The sequence below is a fragment of the Saimiri boliviensis genome, chromosome 16 (genome assembly GCF_048565385.1).
Source record: "Saimiri boliviensis isolate mSaiBol1 chromosome 16, mSaiBol1.pri, whole genome shotgun sequence".
Lineage (NCBI taxonomy): Eukaryota > Metazoa > Chordata > Mammalia > Primates > Cebidae > Saimiri > Saimiri boliviensis.
The window spans coordinates 61,033,743-61,057,559 of NC_133464.1; the positions used below are offsets into that span (position 1 = coordinate 61,033,743).

The 23,817-nt window shown below is 38.8% G+C and overlaps 1 long non-coding RNA gene across 1 annotated transcript in view; it reads left to right on the forward strand.

Moving 5' to 3' along the window:
• Window positions 1–2,107: 2,107 nt before the first annotated feature.
• The window catches only part of LOC141581546 (uncharacterized), a 35,333-nt gene continuing 13,623 nt past the window's right edge, over window positions 2,108–23,817 (forward strand). Inside the window, exons 1-3 of the long non-coding RNA XR_012514246.1 lie at window positions 2,108–2,370; window positions 3,298–3,433; window positions 5,562–5,682. This is a non-coding gene — a long non-coding RNA (uncharacterized LOC141581546). The remainder of the gene's footprint in view (window positions 2,371–3,297; window positions 3,434–5,561; window positions 5,683–23,817) is intronic.

Genomic DNA, 23,817 nt, shown 5'->3' on the forward strand with positions numbered 1-23,817 from the left:
ATAATTAGAAGAAAGAGGCTACCCAAATGAAAACAAACCAGAAAAATAATTATGGAACTATGAAAAAACAAAGTTCTATAACACCCCCAAGACATACTAACTCTCCAGCTGCAGGTCCAAAACAAGATGAAATGTTTGAAATACTAGCTAAAACATTCAAAAGATTATTAAGTTACTCAAGAAGATACAAGAGAAAGGTGAAAACCAACATAAAGAAATTTTTAAAAAGTTTCAGGATATGAATGAAATTTTTTCTAAAAAGATAGATATTTTAAAGAAAAATTAATCATAACATCTGGAAATGATATATACATTTAGGGAAGCACAAAATGCAGTGGAAAGCTTTAACAATAGACTAGACCAAATAGAGGAAAGAATTTCAGAGCTTAAAGACAAGGCTTTTGATTTAATTTAACTCAAACAAAAATAAAGAATAAAGAAGGGAAAAAATATCCAAGAAATATGAGATTATATGAAACAGCCAAATCTAATAATTGCAAGTTTTTTGAGGCAGAAGAAAAAGCAAACAGTTTGGAAAACCTATATAAGTGAATAATTGAGGAAAATTTCCTGGATCTGCTAGAGATTTAGACATTCAAATAAAGAAGGTCAAAGAACTCCTGGGATTCACTGCAAAACAGACATCATCAAGGAATATAGTCATCAGGCTATCTAAAGTCAGCATGAATGAAATAATTCTAAAAGGAGCTATACAAAAGCATCAGGTAACCTATAAAGGAAAACTTATCAGACTAACAGCAGACTTCTCAGCAGAAATATACAAGCCTGAAGGGATTGGGACCCTATCTTTAGTCTCCTTAAACAGAATTACCATCAGCCAAGAATTTTGTATCCAGCAAAACTAAGTTTCAGAAATGAAGGAGAAATAATGTCTTTCTCAGACAAGCAAATGCTGAGGGAATTTATCAATACTCTACCAGCCCTATAAGAAATGCTAACAGGACCTCTAAATCTTGAAACAAAAAGTTAATACAAACCAGAATAAAAACTCCTGAAAGCATAAAATTCAAAGGGATTATAAAAAATAACACTAGAAGACAACAAATTCACTAGGTAGGAATCAATATGATTACTGGAACAGTACCTCACATCTCAATATTAATGTTGAATGTAAATGATCTAAATGCTCCACTTAAAAGATGCAGATTGGAAGAATGGATTAAAAAATAACAAACTAAATAGCAACTGTTTTCTACTGCATGGTTTAAATAAATTTGGATTTATTTTTCCATATCTGTTATGCTTTCTCCATCACCCCATCCATGGTGTTAATGAATGTCTTTTTGTCCATCTTGCTATCCCATACAACCTTGATTTGGAGCAAGAAACTCATTTTACAACTAAAGAAAAAAGATTAAGTGGCTGAATTCCATGTGGCTTTGTTTTTGTTTTGCTTATTTTTACCATGTATCTAATTGTTTAGAAGTAGCTAGATTTAGAGAAAGGCAGAAAGATCTATCAAAGACTCAGTTATTTGGCATCAGGAAGGCAACACTTTGCAAGGCTGTAGTACTTTCTTACAGAATACAATGTATGTTCTGGCCATTTATCCCAGACAGAAATAAATACAGAACAATATTTGTGTTCATAAACCTCACTACTATGCCCACTGATAAACTAACAGATTGTTTTGCTTCTTATCCCAACAAGTCTGAGCTTTTCTGGTTTAGAATTATTGACCTCCAAAGCAGTAATGCTTACAAAGGATAACGCAATAGTCCCTTTGAACTATAAACTGAGATTGCCACATGGTCATTGCAGGTGTCTCGTATCACTAAATGAGTAAGTAAAAAAGGAGGATTAATATGTTAGCTGGGGTGATTGATCATGACTATAAAGAGAAAATCAGTTGCTACTAAACAATGGGGCAAGGATCAGTATTGCTAGGATGCATCAACCCCATGAACACCTCATAGAACTGCCATGCTCAATGGTAAAAGGTAAAGAAAGAGTTTATCAATGCTATATATACAGGACTGCCAAGAATCAGACCTTTCAGGAAAGCAGGTTTGCATAACACCATGGCAAAGAGAAGGTGGAGTGGATAGTAGAGAAAAGCCTAAATACCTGTTATACCTTGGGAAAATTATACAAAAAAAGATGGGGGCACTACAACATCTAATTATATTTTCTTGTAGTATCTTGTTTATATTTTAATGATTTTTCGTCTTTTCTTTTTCCCCCATAGTTATACAGAGAATGAGCTATAGTAGCTTCAAGTTTAACACGTAGAATGTTATAGAAATTACAGAAAACGAAGACAAGAAGACATGCAAATGGACAACAAATATAAGAAAAATGCTCAACATCACTAATCATTAGGAAAATGGAAGTTAAAACCACAGTAAGGTATCATTTTTCATTTGTCAGAATGGCTACTATCAAAAAGATGAAAGATGTTACCTTTTTATTAAACACTTGCTTTTACTTACTTGCTAAGTGTTGGGAAGGACACGGAGAAAAGGGAATACTTGTTTGCTGTTGGTAGGAATGTACATTAGTACAACCTCTACGGAAATCTGTATGGAGGCTCCTCAAGAAGCTAAAACATTCTAGTTTTAGCTTCTATACCATATTATTTGGCCATCCCACTTCTGGGTATTTGCCCCAAAGATTTCAAATCAGTTTCTTGAAGAGAAGTCTGCACTCCAATGTTTATTGCAGCACTATTCACAATATCCAAGACATGAAATCAATCTACGTGTCCATCAACAGAAGAATGGGTAATGAAAATGTGGCATGTGTACTCAATGGAATACTATTCAGTCTGTTAAAAAGAAAGAAATTTTGTCATTTGTAACAACAGGTGGCAACATAGATTGGAGAACATTATGCTACGTGAAATAAGCCAGACACAGAAAGACAAACACAGCATGCTATCACTTCTCTGTGCAATCTAAAATATTCAAACTCAAAGAAGCCAAAGAATAGAGTGGTGATTACAGAGGGAAGGGTGGGGGTGGTGGTGGGGGGGGGGAATGAGGAGAGCCAAAGGATACAAAGCCTCAATTAGACAGAAGGAATAAGGTTTTTCTTTGATATCTATTACATAGCATGGTGATCACAGTAAATAAATGTATTGTGCATTTCAGAATCACTCAGAGTAAATGTCCAATGGTCTCACCACAAAAATGATAAGTGTTTGAGGTAATGAATATGTCAATTAGCTTGTTTATTACACATTGTATTTATAAATCATAATATCGCTTTGTAGCTCATAAGTATATGCAACCATAATTTGTCAGTTTATAATTTTCTTTTATTTTTGTTTTTTAGTTCATAGTTTTAAAAATTAAAAAAACAGAATATGAAGACAACTAGGAAGAGAAAAGGGGCTCATTCAGAGATCTAGAACATGAAGCTGTGTGCAGTATCTGATGAGATTTGGAGTTGTGGCCTATTTGAGAAGGGGGTAAGAAATTCCATAATTTTAGGGGAGTTGATTGCATTTTGTTAGGCAGGAACATTTAGAGTATGAAGAAGAGTGTTAATGCTGGACAGAAAAGGGGGTGGACTGTGGCAGACATTCACCATCTGAACTGACCAGACAGTATTGCAGACTCCTCACACATTTTGGTGCAATTACAGTACCTAATGTCCAGTGGCTGAAACACAGCATCTTCACCAGTCCTGAGGCATGATGTGTGGACTTGCTCTTGGCTGAGTTCTCGAACTTGATTCTATAGTCATTCATGATTCCAAATATTGTAAATATAATTTTAGTGATTTTAATTTTCTACTTAAATCCACCATAGTTGTTTTCTACTGCATGTAATTAAGAATACTAACCAATCATCTCATTAAAACTATTACCTTTTGGTCACTGTCATAAAGAAAGAGGATTCCTTGGGTAGTAGATACAAGCATTCCTATCACTGTAAAGAGATATCCTCCACTATATATTAATGAATAGACATTCTGATTCAAACATCAATCCCTTGTAAATTTTGTTAGCATGAATCCATTCCTGCCAAGATGAGTGCCGTCTGGATAACACTAATACAATTCGGTAACTTTTTAACAGCTACCTACGAGGTTCTGGCTTAGTGGTTACCATGGATCCTCCATCTCTTCCCTCCTCATCTCAAAAATCCTGCCATGGTCCACCTCACAGACTTCACATCTCTTTAGGATATTCACATGCATTTTCTCATTTATTTTCCCACAAAAAATGAGGCTGGTGAGCATTTTTGTTTTCAACACAAAGATAAAAGAACTAAAGAGAGCAGATACATTCAACCAGTTAGTAAGAAGTGGATGAGAAACCAGAACCCAGGGTCTGTAGACTCCTAGACTAGCCAGCTGCAGAGTTCTCTGCCTCATTACCTAATCCAGAGGAACCACCTACACAGGGGATGCCTGTATGTGAAACCTGGTGGAACTGCAACCATCAACAAACCCCTGTGGAGATCCTGGGAGAGACCCAAGTGGGTGAAATTCATTTCTGGAATTGAGGTTTCAGGGTTCCGACACCTTGTGTCTTCTGCTTGTTAGTGTTTGCAATGTTCTGAGCTTCCTATGTTGGGTTTACTCTTGTGTCTGGTATCTTTAATTCTTGTTTTCATGTAACTTTACAGCTGTTCTCCTCTTAGCCAGATTCAGACACATGTGAATGCACTGTTCACACTGAGCTTATGTGTACTATGGGCGATTTAACCCTTTCCAGAACATGGGATAGTGAGGCACACAGCCAGTTGGTTCAATGGGGTCTGTGTCAGCTAGTGAGAAACATTTTTATTTGTTTGCATATATAATGTCTATTGCCAAGTAGATACCAGCAAGTTTTGCACATCACCACAAGTACAAAATTCCCATGAAAATAAACATTTCATTGAAAGGTTCGTTTTCTGAGAGGTACACAGAAAAGGAGCCTCAGCCTGTGGAGGACATTCCCGTGTGAGACCCCCAAAAGGCGTGGGTCTCACTGTACGGTGAGCTTGATCCCAAACACAGTTTCCTGCTGGAGGCAGTTGAGCTATGGGGAAGAAGGAACTGAAAGATAGATGATCAGTTTCTAATATCAACCACAATATCGTTTGGGCCTAAACTATGCAGTTCTGCTAGACTAAGTGACTCCATACCAGCAACCAGTTTCTGCTTTTAACTTTTATGACTCTTTCTTTAAGAATAGCTTTAACCTTTTCTTTACTTGCATGACTGCCTTGTACCCTAGATAATGGTTTAATGACTTAGTTTGTGACTTTCTAATATTGTTATCTGAACAGAGACCCCTTCTGGAAAAATAGATAAAGTACACCACCTGGTCACTTTTATGAGCTGTGATCATAAACCCCCTGCACAACAAAACGTACTTGTGACTTTTTGATTTTGTAACTTTCTGTTCCCTTTTATTGTTATTCGCATACTGTGAGGATGATGTCATTTACTTTCATCTTAAAATATATAATGAGACCCTGGACAAGAATAAGCTCACTGTTTTAGGCACGGCCTATACAGCCCTCCAGACCTCTGTGTTCTTTCTGTCTCTCTTTATTTCTTTAAGCGCATGCTCTCTTCCCGGTTTTGGGACCCTCTTGCAGGTCAAAAGATCCCCGGTAGACATGCCGTCCCAGCCGTCCCCGACATCTGGCAACCACGAAGGGATACCTGGACATGAGAGACCATAGTGATGCTCATCAATTACGGAGTGAGGCTTCAGCAGTAAGTTTTTGAGTTGTTTTCTTAATCGTGTATATACAAGTGCTGATTTTCAAGTTTTCAGTCTAACATAAAACATGGGGCAATTAGAGTCTAAGGAACATAAGTTGTTTGTAAATTTTATGATTAAGACTAGAGGTCGTAATGTGAAGTTTAGTCATGTACAGGAATTTTTGCAAATTGTTCATAAATGGTGTCCCTAGGTCCCTGAAGGTGAAAGTTTGGATAAAAAGGCTTAAGGACTTAATGGAAAAAAAAATTAATCAATTTTGCCTTCAAGGTAATAATCTACCTCAAACTGTTGTATTGACTGCTGTTTGGAGCAAGCTTTCTGAATGTGTTTGTCCTTCTGTTTCTCTCTTAGAAAATTTCCCCACAGAAGCTTTGCCTCTGCATGATTAGGGCAGAGACACTCGCAGCAGGGCCAAAGGCCCAGAGGCTAACAGCTCAGTTTTAAACTGTCACTAAAAGCATATTTTTTTTTCCTGATGTCATCTACTTTAATCTTAAAATGTATAATGAGCCCCTGGACAAAAATAAGCTCGCTGTTTTAGGCACAGCCTATACAGCCCTCCAGACCCCCGTGTTCTTTCTGTCTCTCTTTATTTCTTTAAGCACATGCTCTCTTCCAGGTTTTGGGATCCTCTTGCAGGTCAAAAGATCCCCGGCAGACGTGCCGTCCCGACCATCCCCGACAAGCCTTCTATAGACTGTTCATTTGCACTCTGTGCACAAATGCGGTTTCATCTTTTTAAGTCTGCTTTTTAATTCCTACTCTGTGACTTTGTTCTTGGACCCATTTTGGTCTTCTAACCTGAAATTATCGCTTAATTTACCTTTCCACTACATCTGGAATTTACTGACAGACTTTACTGCTGATGATACCCTTTCAGAAACTGAGAAATGCAAAATATTTCTTTCCTTAATTTTCTCTTTTCACAGCAAGTAACAATCATTTCCAGGGTTTTGTATATTGTTTATACTTCAAAACCAAAATAAATAGGCTTCCATTATGCCTGAACTATTAGTCATCCACTGAAGAGGACAAATCAGGGAATTCTAGCCACTCTTAACCCTTGCTGCTCCCCTCACAATGGCGATGCTGTGCATTCTCATTCATTCATTCATTAATTCATTGAATACACATATATTAATCTACCATCAAGTACTCAGTCTCATATAAATGCCATTAATTAAGTTTAAAAAGTACACAAGGGCTGGGCGCGGTGGCTCAAGCCTGTAATCCCAGCCCTTTGGGAGGCCGAGGCGGATGGATCACGAGGTCAAGAGATCGAGACCATCCTGGTCAACATGGTGAAACTCCATCTCTACTAAAAATACAAAAAATTAGCTGGGCATGGTGGCACGTGCCGGTAATCCCAGCTACTCAGGAGGCTGAGGCAGGAGAATTGCCTGAACCCAGGAGGCGGAGGTTGTGGTGAGCCGAGATCGGGCCATTGCACTCCAGCCTGGGTAACAAGAGCGAAACTCCATCTCAAAAAAAAAAAAAAAAAAAAAAAAAAGTACACAACATGTCCCCTTCTAATTAGGAGCTTGGGTTGTGAGAGACTGCTAGAGTTTATACATAATATAGTATGATTATAGAAACATGTCCATATGTGTTCTGAGAAATACAAATTGTCTGCGGATGCTGTTTTATTATTTATTAGGTACATACTTTTTATTTTGAAAAAAATGTAGAATTTTTTTACTTAGCAGAATTCTTCAAAGTCTAGAATAGGCTGAATTCTCTGAACTACATGCTGATCACTGACAATGCTTGTTATTATGGTTGTGAATTCTCTATCAACATGCCTGGCGATCTAGGGCTTCCTTACTCAGCCAGTGATCTCTTCACATTCCTGCTAACTGCTCTCTCTTTCCCCTTCAACTTGAATTAGTTGGGCAGACTTCCCAATGATGTGGCTGCAGATGACAGGAGAGCAAACCATGGAACTTCATCCCCATGAAATGCAACAAAACCACATGACTATCTTGTTTCTAATCAGAGGGGAGTAATTTTATTTTTCCAAAAAGGAAAGGAATCATCTTCGTGAAAGAATGTATTAAAGATCTTTTTTGATATCTTCAGGATGAACTGTTTTTCTCATTTACATTAAATATTAACATTTCTCTTAGCAGTAAAAGTTACAACCTGTGCTTTAGATGAACTTGATTCAGGAATACATACTCAATTAATTTGAAATCTCTGAAATCGACGTGGGTGGAAGTGGAAAAACTGTATTGACATGGGAGGATTTTAAACCACACACTTTAGGCAGAAAATTTACTAGCTTAAACAGAGCCTTAAAGGACCGTAGTATATTCTCCTCTAATATTACAGGTTATATATTATTTTTATTTGTGACCTCATCAAGCCATCTTCTTTCTTCTCCTCAAAGTAAAAGTCAAACCATAGGGTATGTAAATGGCTTGCGGTTTACCACCTGAGTCTGTTTCTTTCCAAGGGTTGACTCATGTAAGAAAATTAAATTGTTTCAGACCTGGAATCTATTTTTTCCAAGTAAAAAAGTCTTCCATTCATTTTTATAGTCTCCCTAAAAATGATGATTGAATCCAGAAATCCTGGGCCTCTGCTACCGGGTTTTCCACACAGCCGTTAGAGGTCATTATATACCATATGTGAGAATCTCACAGCACACGCCTCAGTTCTAGCAAAGGTAAAATTTGTCTGTCTGTCTGTCTGTCTGTCTGTCTCCCTCTCTCTCTCCCCATCTTTCCATTATTTGCTCAAACACGTATTGATCACTTACTTGCCAAGCATAGCATTGAGCACAGAGATACACCAATGAAAACAGACATAATAGTGTCATGGGGGAGACAGTGATAAGTGGACTAATTACAATATGGTGTAGGTGTATATTTTTTATTATATCTTCACCATTATATTTCTAGTCCTGAGAATGGTGCCTAGCACAGAGTAGGGACTCAAATACTTGCTGACCAAACTGAATGAATAAACCGCAGAGGCCAGCATGGTTGGAGCAGAGTGAGTGAGACGGAGAGCAGTGGACGAGGTCAATGAGAGTTCAGAGTTGGGGCTGGGCAGGTGGTGTATGGGCTTTGTGAGGCCCCGTGAGGACTGTGGCTTTTAGTCCGAGAAAGATGGAAAGCCATGGGACAGTTTGGGCAGGGAAGCATCATGATCTGACTGAAATTTGAAAAGGATCCCACTGGCTGTGGTGGGGAAAAGAGCCTGCAGGGGGCCCAGGCAGAGGAGGCTACTGCAATCACCCAGAGGGAGACGATGAGGCTTGGACCAGAGGTGCGGGAGGAGGCAGTGAGCAGTGGCCAAACTGGGATGATTTTTAAGGTCTAGCCATTGGAGTTTGCCGGTGGATTGGATGTGGGTTGTGAAAGGAAGAGAAAGCATCAAGGATGACCCTAAGCTGTTTGGGATGGGAAGCCAGAGAAGTGAGTCCCATCCTCTATCTGCCAGCTAGCTCCCCACGGTCTTGAGGTTTCTGTTCAGATGTCCCTTTATCAGAAAGGACTTCCTTGACCATGTGTATAGCAATCATTAGGGCAATTCGTACATGTTTGATTCTCTCGCCTCTCGGGCAAATAGTAGAATCGCTCTTGTGTGTCCTGTTGAATGCAGGTATGGCCATGAGACTCATTTTGGCTAAAGAAATGTGAGCAGATGTGATGTACTGTTTTCAAGTAAAACCTTTAACAGCGGTGCATACTTCACTTGATTTTTTTTAGTCTCTGCTGGGGCAACTAGAAATGTTTACTCAGGCCTATTTTCAGAGTGGGGGCTAAGCCTCAGCTAACTTTCAGTGGCCATGAAGCATGAGCTAGAGGCAAATCGTTGTTGTTATAAATGACTTAGATTTTAGGGAGCTGTTTGTTATTGCAACATAACCTACTCTATTCTGCTGATATATCCTAGTTTACATAAATAAGATGGCACATCATCCCCTTCCCCAGATTTCCATTCTCTTCATTTTTTGCCATTCCCTAACATAGTCTATTTTGGCTTTCTTTCTTTTGTTTTTAGTCCCCTCTTTCAGAGTAAATACTCTATGAGGGCACAGACTTAGTCTGATTTGTTCACTGCTGTGTCCGGTACCTAGAACAGTGTCTAATTCATAGTGGGTGCAAAGGAAATGCTTGTTCTATGAATAAATGCATGGGGATATCAGGGAACACTTTCACAGGAGGAAGACTTGATGCTATATTCTGAAAGATGCGTAGAACTTTGTCAGGGAGAGAAAACAGTTGGTGAAAAGACCTGGCATGTCCCAGGGACTCTAAGAAGTTCATCACCATTAGAATGTACGATGAGTTAAGACAAATTCATTGGAAGATCTGGGGTTTAGGAAGACGGTGTGATGGGAGATGAGACCAGAGAGATAGGGTGTATCCAGCTTATGAAGGACCTTTTACGCCCTGCTAATGTGCTTGGGTTTTATTTTTGAGCAATGAAGAGTCACAGAGTTTTAAAACCAGGAAGTGTCAGGATGAGTTTTGATTCTGCCTGAACAAATTAGTTCCAGAGAACAATCTTTGCTCAACTAACATTCTTGTTTCTCTCTGGCTGCTGTAGCTCTGTCATCCTTCATCAAATCATTCATTCATTTTTTTCCCCCAACAAATGTTTACTGCTTGCTATGAGCAATATACTGTGTAAAGAGTGTGTGTGTGTGTGTGTGTGTGTGTGTGCGCGTGTGTGTGTGTGTGTGTTGAGAGGGAAGCAAAGGACAGTTCTTGCCTTAGATGGACTTCCCTAATCTGCAGTTCAAAATCAACACACATAAATGGTAACTAATTACTCAAGCCACATGAGCAAAATCCTGCTTTGGGGTCTCTCTTCTGGGCACACTTTTTTTCCTGTCAGCAGATACCCCCATTCCATAGCCGAATGTCTGTAAAGTTTACTCACCATTTCAAACCATTTTTTCTAAAAAAAAAAAAAAAAAAACTCCATCACTATCATTGTACTCTTTGTCATCACCATCATTTAAAAAAAAAAACAAAACAGCAAAGGCTAACATTTATTATAGCACTTAACAGTTTACAAATCACTTCAATATATATTATCTCATTTAATCTTTACAAGAACTAGGTAAGTATTATCTTCACCTGTCAGATGAAAACAAAACTAAATAAAACAAAACCCAAAAAAGCAGGTTCTGAGAAGTTGTAGATTATCCAAAGTCACGTACTCAGAAGGGTCTGGAATCTAGATCACACAGCAGAGAGGTAAGTAAGGCGCGGTCTGTGCTCACTTGCAGGTTTTCTACCCTGTAGGTTTCCTCTCCATTTGTTTCTCCCTCTGGACAACTAATATTTTCTGAGTATCTATAAATGTTTCAGACACTGTCTTGGGACTGCAGACACAGTGGTTAAACGCACACACACACACACACACACACACACTCTCTCTCTCTCTCTCTCTGCTTTCTGGGAACTTCATAGCAGGCAGTAGGGCTTTTAGCCTAGTCTGTACCTCAAGTGGGATTTGAGAGGGAGCCCTTCCTCTCGAATGTTCCATGGACAGAAGGGATGCCCAGCCACAGTGACTCTGCCTCCGCAGCAGCCCCTTCTTGAGCTGATGTGTTTTCTTCTGGTTTCAGACATGTTGGGCTCAGTTGTTGCTGCCCAGGTCCTGCAGCTGGCCTGCCTCACTAGCTGCTGGACAGTAGCCAATCCTTGCTGGCAGCAGACATTAAGCTGACAACCCTCAGATGTGCTGAGTGTTCCAAGCAATAGACAGAAGCTCCTCAGAAAGTCTGTGTTAATTCTCCCTTTCTTCAACACAGCTTCCTCTCTGTGGTCTTGGCAACCTCCAGAGCTAATATGCAGCAAGTTAAGGTGCTGAGCTCAGACAGGGGCTAGAAGCACCACAGGCAGCCAACAGGCTTACTATTCTGCACTGGGAGCCCACCTCAATGCATGATGCAGCTTTTGCTTACAAATGCCTCCCTGTCAGGGCTCAATGCCTCATGTGTTCTCATTTATAAACTCAATATCTCTTGTTCCTTACTGTGCCTGTCCTCCTGCTCCTTCCATCTGGGTCTAGGCTTCCAGAGGGTGCTACATTTTGTAGGTGCCCAATCAATAATTCCTTATCACTAACATTCCTTGGTACCCTTGGAGATATCTGCCAGTGACAACACAGCCTTCTGACTCTAGTTTGCAAGGAGCTCACTGCTCTGGTAGTAGGATACTATAATATTTGTATTAATCGGGGTTCTCCAGAAAAAAAGGACCAATAAGATATGTATCTATAGATATATAATAGATTAATAGAGATAAATATAAGAAGACATTTATCATAGGAATAGGCTCACATGGTTATGGAGGCTGAGAAGTCCTACAGTCTATTGTCTGCAAGCTGGATAACCAGGAAACCCAGTGTGTAATTCAGTCTGCGTTCGAAGGCCTGAGAACCAGTTGGAAGTGGGATGATAAGTCCTAAGCTGAATCCAAAAACTCAAGAACCAGGAGCACCGACAAAGAAGATGGATGTCTCAGCTCAAACACAGAAGGTGAATTTTCCCTCCTTCCATCTTTCTGATGATTCACGCCCTCAGTGGATTGGATGAGGGCCTGACTGGGAAGTGCTATCTGCTTTACTTGGTTCATCAGTTCAAATATTAGTCTCTTCTGGAAATACTCTTACACACATACCCAGAAATAATGTTTTACCAGCTCTCTGGGCATCCCTTGACTCAGTCAAGTTAATTGACTAAGATTAATTGTCAAACTATATAAACTCAAAACAGGAACACAAAATGTCTAACCATGAACTGGGATTTTGATTCAGAAAGGTCAAATTCACAATGACCAAATAGGTATGAATTCCCAGATTGCCGTGGATCTGTCCTAGTGACCTTAAATGATAGTAGCAGAGTAGATCTGTGGGTAACAGGGGAATCCATGAGTATCCTTGGAGGGAGGGAGTCTCACAGTGATCCCAGCTCATACCCTCTCACTGTCTATTTGATCTACTTACCGACTCTTGGGTGGCCTTTGAAACTAGGAATTGGGAACTAAACTTGATAGCACTGGGTATCTCCTGACAGGGAAGGTGACACAGGTATCTGTGGGGTTCAGACCGTGCTTCTGCATACAGTTCTGCTCCAAATATGCCCTCCCACCACGAACCCATGGCCTTTGCCAGTGGGGTTAATGATGAGCACCCGAAAACTTCCATTTATAAGTCCTAACAGCCTGATCGGCCCCTGTTGCAGGGATGAGGAGTGGGGTTAATTATGAGCACCTGAAAACCTCCATTTACAAGTCCTAACAGCCTGATCATCCCTTGGTGTGGGGGTGAGGAGTGGGGTTAGTTATGAGCACCTGAAAACTTTCATTTACAAGTCCTAACAGCCTGATCATCCCCTCGTGTGCAGGAGTGAGGAGTGGGAGGGAAGAATCAAGCTGCCCTCAACAGAAACAAAATGACTTCAGTGTGAAGAACAAGATGGAAACAGGTAGTTGGTAATAAAACTTTTTGTCTGGAAAAGGAGCATTTTAAAGAAATCAAACACAAACCAATGGCATCAAAGGTAGTGGAAGATGAGCATCATGAGAAAGAGAAAAATGTGTGTGTTTCTTTTTTTTAAAAAAAATGCAAATTACTGTGTTTCTGATGATAAAATCAGAGGAGAAACATCAAGAAGAGGGCAGGATAGGAAGAAGCTTTAGCCCCTTCTTCTCCCATGGGACACATAATTAGCAACAACAATCAGTCCAAATGCTTCTGTGAGAAAGGCAAAAGTCAATTAAAAAGTTCTTATACCAAGATGAAGCCAACCACATTGAAGCCCAATAGAAAAACCTGTGGCATTCTCCATTCTTTCTCACCAGAACATGCCTCCCACTCCACCATGTGATTGGGAGGAAATCCTCAACTCTTGTCTTCTCATTGAGGTGGCAAAGGAGGAGAAGCAGTATTAGACCTCCTGACTTTTAGAGATGCTGCCCAAGGGACTGATTTTTGTATGCCTGACAAGGCTGCACTAACTGGAACAGGACATCAGATTGAGCATCCAAGAACAATGATCAACTATGCACCAGAGTCCGTAGTACCAAAGATAGACACTGGGTGGAGCTCCAGTACCACTATTTACTGCCGCACCAGAGAGGCTGAAGTATCACAGACAAACACAAGGGAGAGCTCCTGAGTAGATGTTGGGCAACCTCTTCAAATAGATGACACCCACAAGCCCAGGGAAGACTTAAACCCAGAAGAAAATGCTTCAGAAGTTTCCAGAATTTCTAGCCTGGCTAAATGGAGAAATTCCTATATGTATAAAACCAGATAAGAGGAGAATTGGCTGACTCTTAAAATGCTGAAACCCCAACAACAGAACAACAAAACACGAAAAGACAGAGAACCATGACACATTTAAAGGAACAAGTTAAATCTCCAGAAACTGACTAAAGAAACAGACATATGTAATTTGCCAGACAATTCAAAATTACTATCTTAAGGATTCTCAATGAATAAAAAGAAAGCACAGACTGATAACTAAATAAACTTAGAAAAAATGCATGAATAATGTGAAAATACCAATAAAGAGGAGAATTTATGAAGAAGAATGAAACAGAAATTCTGTAATACAGTAATTGAATTGAAAAATTTACTAGATGGCCAAAACAACAGGCTTGACTAAGCAAAAGAAGGAATCAACAAACCTGAAGATAGAAAATTTTAGAAGGCTGAGGGACAACAATAATGAGAAAAAGAACAATGAAGAGGGTCTAAGAGATTTCTGAGACACCATCAAGTAGGATAACATGTGCATTATGGGAGTTCCAGAAGGACAAGAAAAAGAAAAGGGGGAAGATAATCTATTTGAAAAAATAGTAGCCTCCTGTTTTCCAAATCCATGAAAGGAATGAACATGCAAATTCAAGAAGCTCAAAGAACTCCAAACAGAATAAATCTATGTTGACATGTATCATAATCAAATTTTCAAAAGTCACAGATAAAGAGAGAACATTGAAAGCCAGAGAAAATTACTAATAATGTACAAGAAAGCACCTATTATACTATCAGCAGATTTCCCAGGAGAAACTGTGCAAACTAGAAGATAGTGGGGTAATATATTCAAAGTACTGAAAGAAAAAACCCTGGCAACTAAAAATACTATATCTGGCAAAGCTGTCCTTCAAAAATGAAGGAGAAATAAAGACTTTCTCAGATAAACCAAAGCTGAGAGAATCCATAACCACTTGAGCTGCCCTATAAAAAATGCAAAAGGAAGTCCAACAAATTGATACAAGAGTGATAAACAGCTGAAAGACACCCATGAAAACATTAAATACCCTGATAAAGGTACATATATGGAAATATATAGGCAGGGCACAGTGGCTCACACCTATAATCCCAGCACTTTGGGAGGCTGAGGCAGGCAGATCACAAGGTCAAGAGATCAAGACCATCCTGGCCAACATAGTAAAACCCATCTCTACTAAAATACCAAAATTAGTTGGGCATGGTGGTATGCGCCTGTAGTCCCAGCTACTTGGGAGGCTGAGGCAGGAGAATTGCTTAAACCCAGGAGGCGGAGGCTGCAGTGAGCCAAGATTGGGCCACTGCACTCCAGTCTGGCGCCTGGTGACAGAGTGAGACTCTGTCTCAAAAAAGAAATATATAGAATCCTGTAGTATTATTACACAGGTGAATAAATCACTTACAAATCTAGTGTGAAAGCAAACTAAATATAGCCTGAGAAGGACTCTGTACGTTTACATTTGAGTCCTTGTGAATGGCAGACACAATTGTAAACCTAACTTAGGAGTGTGCAGCTGTAACAATAGCTAAGTCTTAGCCAATCCCAGCAGCCATACTTCAACCATTTATATACTGCTGAGTGTTCAAACTGTGTTCAAGTAAGACATATGCTGAGCTGTAACAAATCCAGCCATTCAGTACCTCACTACTGATTTCTGTACATCGTTTCCCTTTTTTTCTGTCTGTAAATCTTCTTCCACCATGTGGCTGCACTGGAGTCTATGTGAATCTGCTATGATTCTGAGAGCTACCCAATTTATGAATCATTCATTGCTCAATTAAACACCTTTAAATTTAATTTAGTTGATTTTTTTTTTTTTTTTTGAGAGGGAGTTTCACTCTTGTCACCCAGCCTGGAGTGCAGTGGCATGATCTCAGCTCACTATATACTCTGCCTCCTGGGTTCAAGTGATTCTCATGCCTCAGCCTCCTGAGTAGCTGGGATTACAGGTGCCTGCCACTACACCCAGCTAATTTTCATATTTTTGGTAGAGACAGGATTTCACGATGTTGGCCAGGCTGGTCTCGAACTCCTGACCTCAGGTGATCTACCCGCCTTGGCCTTCCAAAGTGCTGGGACTACAGGCATGAGCTACTGCACTCAGCTGGCTGAAGTTGTTTTTTTAAATCACTGATATAGAATAATTTTTATCAAGCAAAAATATAATTATAAATATGTTAATGGATCTATAATATAAAAAGGTAGTTTGTGTCATCCACATCATAAAGGGGGACAGAAATATAATGCAGTAATGTTTCCATACACACTTATGTATATAAATGAATGTATTAATGTAAAATAAATTGTTGTAACTTTAAGATATTTTAGGTAATTGCATGGGCAACCACAAAGAAAATATCTATAGAGTATATACAAAAGGCAATGAGAAGGGACTCAAATATGACACTACAATGTGAAAGGAAAATAAATCTCAAGACCCCAAAAATTACTAAGCCAAGGGAAAAGTCAAGCTGGGAACTGTGGCAGGCAAATATGCCTTTTATTTTATTTCTAAATAAGATAGCTACAAAGATAAGAAGCTACATACCTCTCTCACAATTTGCCCATAAGGAAATTCCTTATGAACAAAGGGCAGACAGAATCAAAGCCATCCCTCTGAGGCTCACCTGAAGCAAATGCATATTTGATTGCTTCCTCTGGCCTATTGTTTATGTAAAAATGCAGATTCACTGAGCCAGATTAAATTGGATATTCAGTGGGAGACTGATCAAGGACTCAAAATAATGCAACCTTTTTGTCTCTTTTCTACGTCTGACCTAGAAGCTCCCGCTTGCAGTTGTCCTGCCTTACTAGACAGAACCAATGTACATCTTAATCAAATTGATTGATATCTCATGTGTCCCTAAAATGTATAAAAGCAAACTGTACCCTGAACAGCTTGAGCACATGTCAGCAGGATATCCTGAGGCTGTGTCATGGTCGAATCTTTAACTTTGGCAAAATAAACTTTCTAAATTGACTGAGACCTGTCTCAGATATTTCAGGTTCACAACAACAAAAAAGGAGCAAAATGCAAAGGAAAACAGCAAGAGAGGAAAAGAATTACAAACGCTGTAAGTCAGACAGAAAATGATTTAACAAAATGGCAATAGTAAATCCTTTACAGTAATTACTTTAAATGTAAACAGATTAAATGCACCAATTAAAAGACATAGATAGGCTTAATGAATTAAAAAAAAAAAGATCCAACCATATGCTGTCTACAAGAGACTCACTTTAGATCTAAGAACACACATAGGCTAAAAGAGTGGGAAAAGATATTTCATATAATGAAAACCTAGAGAGAGAAGAGGTAGCCATACTTATGCTAGACAAATAGACTTTAAGAAAAAAATTCACAAGAGATGAATAAGGACCTTATATAAAGATAAAAGGGTTGATTTACCAGGAATATATAATAATTATTAATATATAAGCACCTAATACCAGAGCATCCATATGAAGCAAACATCCACAGAAATAAAGACACAAAATTATACAAAGTACTTTTTCTCACCACAATGAAATAAAATTAATAATCAATGGCAGTAGGAGAACAGAAAAATCTATAAATGTGGAAATTTGGCAATACACTCTCAAACCACCAATAGATCAAAGAAGAAATTATAAGAAAATGTAGAAAGTATCTGGAGCCAAAAAAAGAAAAAAGAAAGAAAATACAACATGCAAAAACTTATAGGATGCAGCAAAAGCTGTACTAGGAAGGGAGTTTATAGTGACAGATGTTTACATTAAAAATGGAAAAAAGTTCAAGTGAATAACCTAAACTTCCACCTCATGAAACTAGAAAAAGAACAAACTATACCTAAGTTAGAAGAAAGTCAATGGTAAGATTAGAGCAGAGATAAATGAGATAGAGAATAACAAAACAATAGGAAAACCAATGAAACTGAGTTTTTTTTTAAGGATCAACAAAATTGACAAACTGCTAATTAAGAAAAAAAACTCAAGTAGATACAACTAGAAATGAAAGAGAAGGCATTACAATGGATATCACAAAAGTTAAAAGGATTACAGGAGGCTACTATGAACAATTATGCCCAGTAAGTTGTATAACCCAGGAGAAATGGATACATTCCTAGACACAACCTACCAAGACTGAATCCTGAAGAAATAAAATATCTGAACAAGCTTATAACTAGTAAGGAAATTGAAGCACTAGTCAAAAACCTCCAAACCTCCAAACAAACAAAAAATATGCAGGACCAATGGCTTCACTGAAGAATTCTACCAAACATTCTTTAAAACTTATCAATCCTTCTCAAACTCTTCTAAAGAATTGAAGAAGAGGTAACGCTCCCAAATTCATTCTGTTAGGCTAGTATTACCCTGATACCATGGACAAAGATATTAATACAAGAAAAGAAAATTATAGACTAACATTCTTGATGAATATCAATGCAAAAATCCACTAAAATACCAGTAAACTGAATTCAACAGCACATTAAAAAGGTCATGCACCATGACTAAGTGGCAATTATACCTGGAATGCAAGGGTGGTTCAGCATACGAAAATCAATCGATGTAATATACCTTATTAAAAAATTGAAGGACAAAATCACATTATCATCTCAATCAATTCAGAAAAAGCATTTGACAAAATTCAATGCCCTTTTATGATAACAACACTCAACAAGCTAGGAAGAGAAGAAAACTACCTTTATTATATATAATAAACAATATAGTAAAATTCATATATGAAAATCCCACAGCTAACATCATACTCAACAGGAAAGGACTAAAGGCTTTTCATGTAAGATAAAAAATAAGGCAAGGATACCCACTTTCACTATACTATTCAACATAATACTGGGAGTTCTAGCCAGAGCAATTAGACAAAAATCAAATTAAACTAAAGGCATACAAATTGGAAAGGAAGAAGTAACATCATCTCTGTTCACAGATGATATAATTTTATATGTAGAAATCTCAAAAGATTCCACCAAAAAACTGCTAGGGCTAATAAATAATTTCAAGAAAATGGCAGGATACAAAGCTGATGCACAAAATCAGTTGCATTTTTAGACACATTTTTAAATAACTTAAAACATAAATTATGGAAATAATTCACTTATAATAGCACCAAATAGCTGCTACTTTCAAGGGGCTGTCTTTCAACAGGTTGGATAGAGGAGTAGCACCCTGGGGAGGATAACAGACATGTCAGAGTTCATAAAATTTCAAAATCTTTTGCATGACTTCTTTCTCTAGTGTGCTAATACCATTGCAATTTCAGACTATAGTTGACTTCACAAAGAAAGAAATGATATGAAAATCCATGTGATTCACAATTCTATCATTTTCTCTTTAATCTGATTTTATTTGGAAATTTGGCCAAAGTATTCATTGCCTAAATTATTATTGCATGTATTGACAGCTCAGCATGCAGCCCAGCAAGGAGAGGGTAGAAGGCTAAAACTGACATTTCCAGACTTCCATATAGTTAGACTTCTGGATATGGATTAGAGTCTGCCAATCAGATATGCTCATGGTGGAATAAGATTTGAAACCGAACCAGGAAAAAGAGAGAGAGAAAAGGAGGAAGTAAGCATTCATTTTGCATTACAAATAAGGCTCAAATTCCCTTTTCCCACTCCCTGCAATCCTGGTCCACTTCCCAGCCCAACAATGGAGGTAACCACTGCTCTCAGATTGGTCTGCATCCTTCCATTCTCTTTCCATCCATTTTGCAAATATGTATATATGCATATATGCTAATGTTTTAAGATGTGTTTTATGTAGTATTTTACTGTATCATACCACCATCTGCTACCGCTACAGCAATATTATGCCTTTGAGAACTTGTTGGCTACACACTATTCCATAACATAGATACAGTATCACTTTTTAAAGTGATTTTCCTTTGGAAGGACATACATCTAAAAATTGTTTCTAGTTTTCTTCTATCACAAACAATTTTGTGCATACGAGCAAGAGTTTTTCTTGGGCTAATACTAAGAAGTAGAATTTGTGAGTTGTAGAGTATGCACATTTAAATTTTCATAGATGCTGACAATGTCTTTTAAAAGGGCTGTCACAGTTAACACCCCCACCATTCTTACTGTTTTTTGGTGTTAGTAGAAAAGCTTAGATTTTGGAATCAGTCTAAGATGGCAAGAGTCACTTACAAACAGTGAGTCTCAGAGAAGTCATTTAACCTCCCTAAACCTCTGCTTCTTTATACTCAAAATGAGAATAAGAGTAGTGTGTATGTCACGGAGTTCTTGCAGGGAATTGAGCTGAGGCCAGTAATACTTAGCACAGTCTAGGGCACATAGTAAGTGCTGATGAAGGGTAGCTCCTCCTCCTCCTCACTGTAAGCTTATCTATAAATGAGGCTATTCTATTATAATCTTTGCCAGGTTGAGATCACTTTATTATTACTACTGTAGGGTGTTTCTCCTTTTGAGAGGTGCTGACATATTCTGGGTTGCATTTCTAAATTGGTCTTCTGAAAGAAACTTACCATGACATGGATTCTATCTCATGAAACCACTTAATACTTTTAATTTAATAATGATACTGAATATGTGCATGGGTCAGGTTCAAATTTTTCCTGAAAGAACCTCTTCTCTGTGCACTTAAGAATACTTATACTATTCAAAGATTTTGCATATGAGAGACTAAAATTAAGTTAATATCTTCAGAATGGCAATTTCCATTTGTGCTCATTAGCATGTTCTATTTAAGGCAAAGGAATATATGGTTCTATTTTAGAGGAAGCTTTTCAGGTAACTCAGATTATTCATGGGGTGGAGAGAGAATGTGATTGGGAGTCAAAGAGATCCAGGTTTGACTCTCAGCCCTGTCTCATTATCTAAAGGTCTTATTAAGACCCTTAGTACTGGCCGGGCGCGGTGGCTCAAGCCTGTAATCCCAGCACTTTGGGAGGCCGAGGCGGGTGGATCACGAGGTCAAGAGATCGAGACCATCCTGGTCAACATGGTGAAACCCCGTCTCTACTAAAAATACAAAAAATTAGCTGGGCATGGTGGCGTGTGCCTGTAATCCCAGCTACTCAGGAGGCTGAGGCAGGAGAATTGCCTGAACCCAGGAGGCGGAGGCTGCGGTGAGCCGAGATCGCGCCATTGCACTCCAGCCTGGGTAACAAGAGCAAAACTCCGTCTCAAAAAAATAAAAAATAAAAAAAAGACCCTTAGTACTTCTGAGTCCCAATACTCATATTTACATTTGCCTTGGATGGTTGCTGAGAAGACTTAATGAGATAATATGTGCAAGTGCTGGGCACTTGCCTCCTTAAATAATGCTCATTTCTGTCTGTTCTCTTAGTGTTATTTACATAGGCTTCTGAATTCATTGTCTATTTATTGAGTACCAGCTATGTGCCATCAGGAACTTTTTTAGATTGCGAAGGAGGGACAGATAAGAGAGACAGTCTCACCTTAAGGGATTTTTAGTCTAGTGAGAAGCCTAGGCCATGGCTAAGTGACCTCGAGATAATAATAAACACAATAACATTATGTCCAGGGCTCACATCTCCCAATATGAGAAGTCAGAGGAACCTTCCCAGAAGTGTCTCTTGAGCTGGGCCTTGAAGGATGAGGATGAGTTCACCAGGCAGGGAAGAAGAGCAGGTGGAAAAGCAAAGATAGAAAGATCAGGGAGTGTTCTAACACTGATGAGCATTTCTCTTTCATCTCTAAAATGTTTGGTTCAATATTATTACAGTCTCTCCTGTGGCTGGCATCTCCTGTAGTTCAAATGGACATTGGACTCACTAAAGAAGGGCATTGGACTCACTAAAGAGGTCAAGAATTATTAATATTCATTGCAGACTGGAACTTGGAGCTCTGTAAATAAGCCCAGCTTTACAAATCAACCTGGAGAATGCATGGTTTATGCTTTGCTATCTGTTACTTTTTCAAGGGAGAACCAAGGAAATTACAATGGTGGTTTCTGGATGGAAATGGATCCTATCTGTCACTGTTGATCCTAAGCGATTTGTCTCTCTGGAATCAGATGATTTAACCTCATTTGTAAAAGTTGTACTCAGGTGCTGGGTTAGGTGGATGCTGCTAACAACAGCAGATGATCAATGATTCTTTCAGCAAACAGAGGAGTAAGTCACCTAATGGGCAGAAAAGTCTGTTCTTCTGTACCCATTTAATTAAAAAAATTATCCAGAGCACACATCAATTTGTCATTAAAAGTGGCCATTCCTAGATATAGTTCTTACATCTTTTGTACTACTTTATAAACTATAGGCATCTGTCAGTGGCTGCTGCTGAAACAGGAATGTTTATATCCAGGCAGAGGGGAAAAAAAAAACATGGTAGAAAATGAGCAGCCTGAAACCAATATGAAGAAATACCAGAAGAAAAAATGCACAATCAACTTTTGTTGTGTGTTTTAAAAGAAACCCCAGTCCAGCTGTAGCTGGGAATGACTCATCCCATCCACAGAAGCACCAAAGGAATGAACAAAAACAAGATTCTGTTTTACATAATTCTTATTTTCATGCAAAAAGCATGTTGCCTTGTGCCCTTTCATTATAGCTATGTTCCTAACCATTTAAGTGTCTTGATTTCCTAAGTTCAAATTCTCAAGAGAAGAACTTAATAGATCCAGCTCATCTTTTTGAGAGGTATACAAAAATCACCTGTAGTTGATTATGAATGGGGTATACCTGAGGTCGATGGTCACTCCAGTTCGTCATTGGTGTGGAGGACATATGGTCCTGGCCATCGAGGGATAAGAGTTCTCAGCATGGCATATCCCCTCAGGAAGTGTGAGTAGGAAGGTGATATGGTTTAGATTTGTGTCCCTGCTCAAAGCTCATGTTGAATGGTAATCCCCAGTGTTGGGGGAGGGGCCTGGTGGAAGGTGATTGGATTATGGGGACAGAGAGCCCCTTGCTGTTCTCATGATAGTGAGTTCTCACAAGATCTGGCTGTTTAAAAGTGTGTGGCACCTCCCCCCAACTCACTTTCTTTTCTTCCTGCTCCAGCCATGTAAGACGTGCCTGCTTCCTCTTTGTCTTCCACCATGATTGTAAGTTTCCTGAGACCTCCCCAGCCATGCAAAACTGAGCCAATTAAACCTCATTTCTTTAAAAATTACTCAGTTTCAGGTATTTCTTTATAGTAGTACAAGAACAAACTAAGAAGATGATGACTGGCATCTTAAACACAGTGAGTTTGGCAAGAGGCTGACCAAATTCATTAACAGAAGTGACCGTAGAATTAATTGTCCAAATTAAGACATTTATGAGAGTGAGAAGTGGGCTATTAATAAGAGCATTAGGACAGTAGATGCAAACTGGAACAGTCCCAGGCCAAGTGGCACATATGGCCACCCTAGTTCAGCTTGGATTTTAATAGAAAAAGAGAGAAGAGGGCCTAGATGAATTTCAAAACCTGATGACATGCAAGTTAATCATGTGTTATAGATATGTATGGAAGAACCACAGTGAAAAGGGGCTTTGGAAAAATGCGCTCAGGCAACTTCTCCTATATAGGATAGAAGTCCGTGGACATAAGTGCCCCTTGTCCTGGCAGTTCTACATATGCAAACTGCCAGTCTAAGACAGGTATATTTGTTTCCTAGGGTTTCTATAACAAATTACCACAAAGTTGGTGGCTTAAAACAACACAAATTGATTCTATCACAGTTCTGGAAGCTAGCAGTCCAAAAATCAAAATGTCTTTCAGGCCACACTCTCCATAGGTTCTGGGGGAGAACCTTTCCTTGCATCTTCTGGAGGCTGCAGGCGTTCCTTGGGTCATGACTGCATAACTCTAATATCTGCCTCCATTTTTATATGAACTTCCTCTCTTATTATCCATGTCTTAACCTCTTCTGTCTCTTATAGGACATTCAT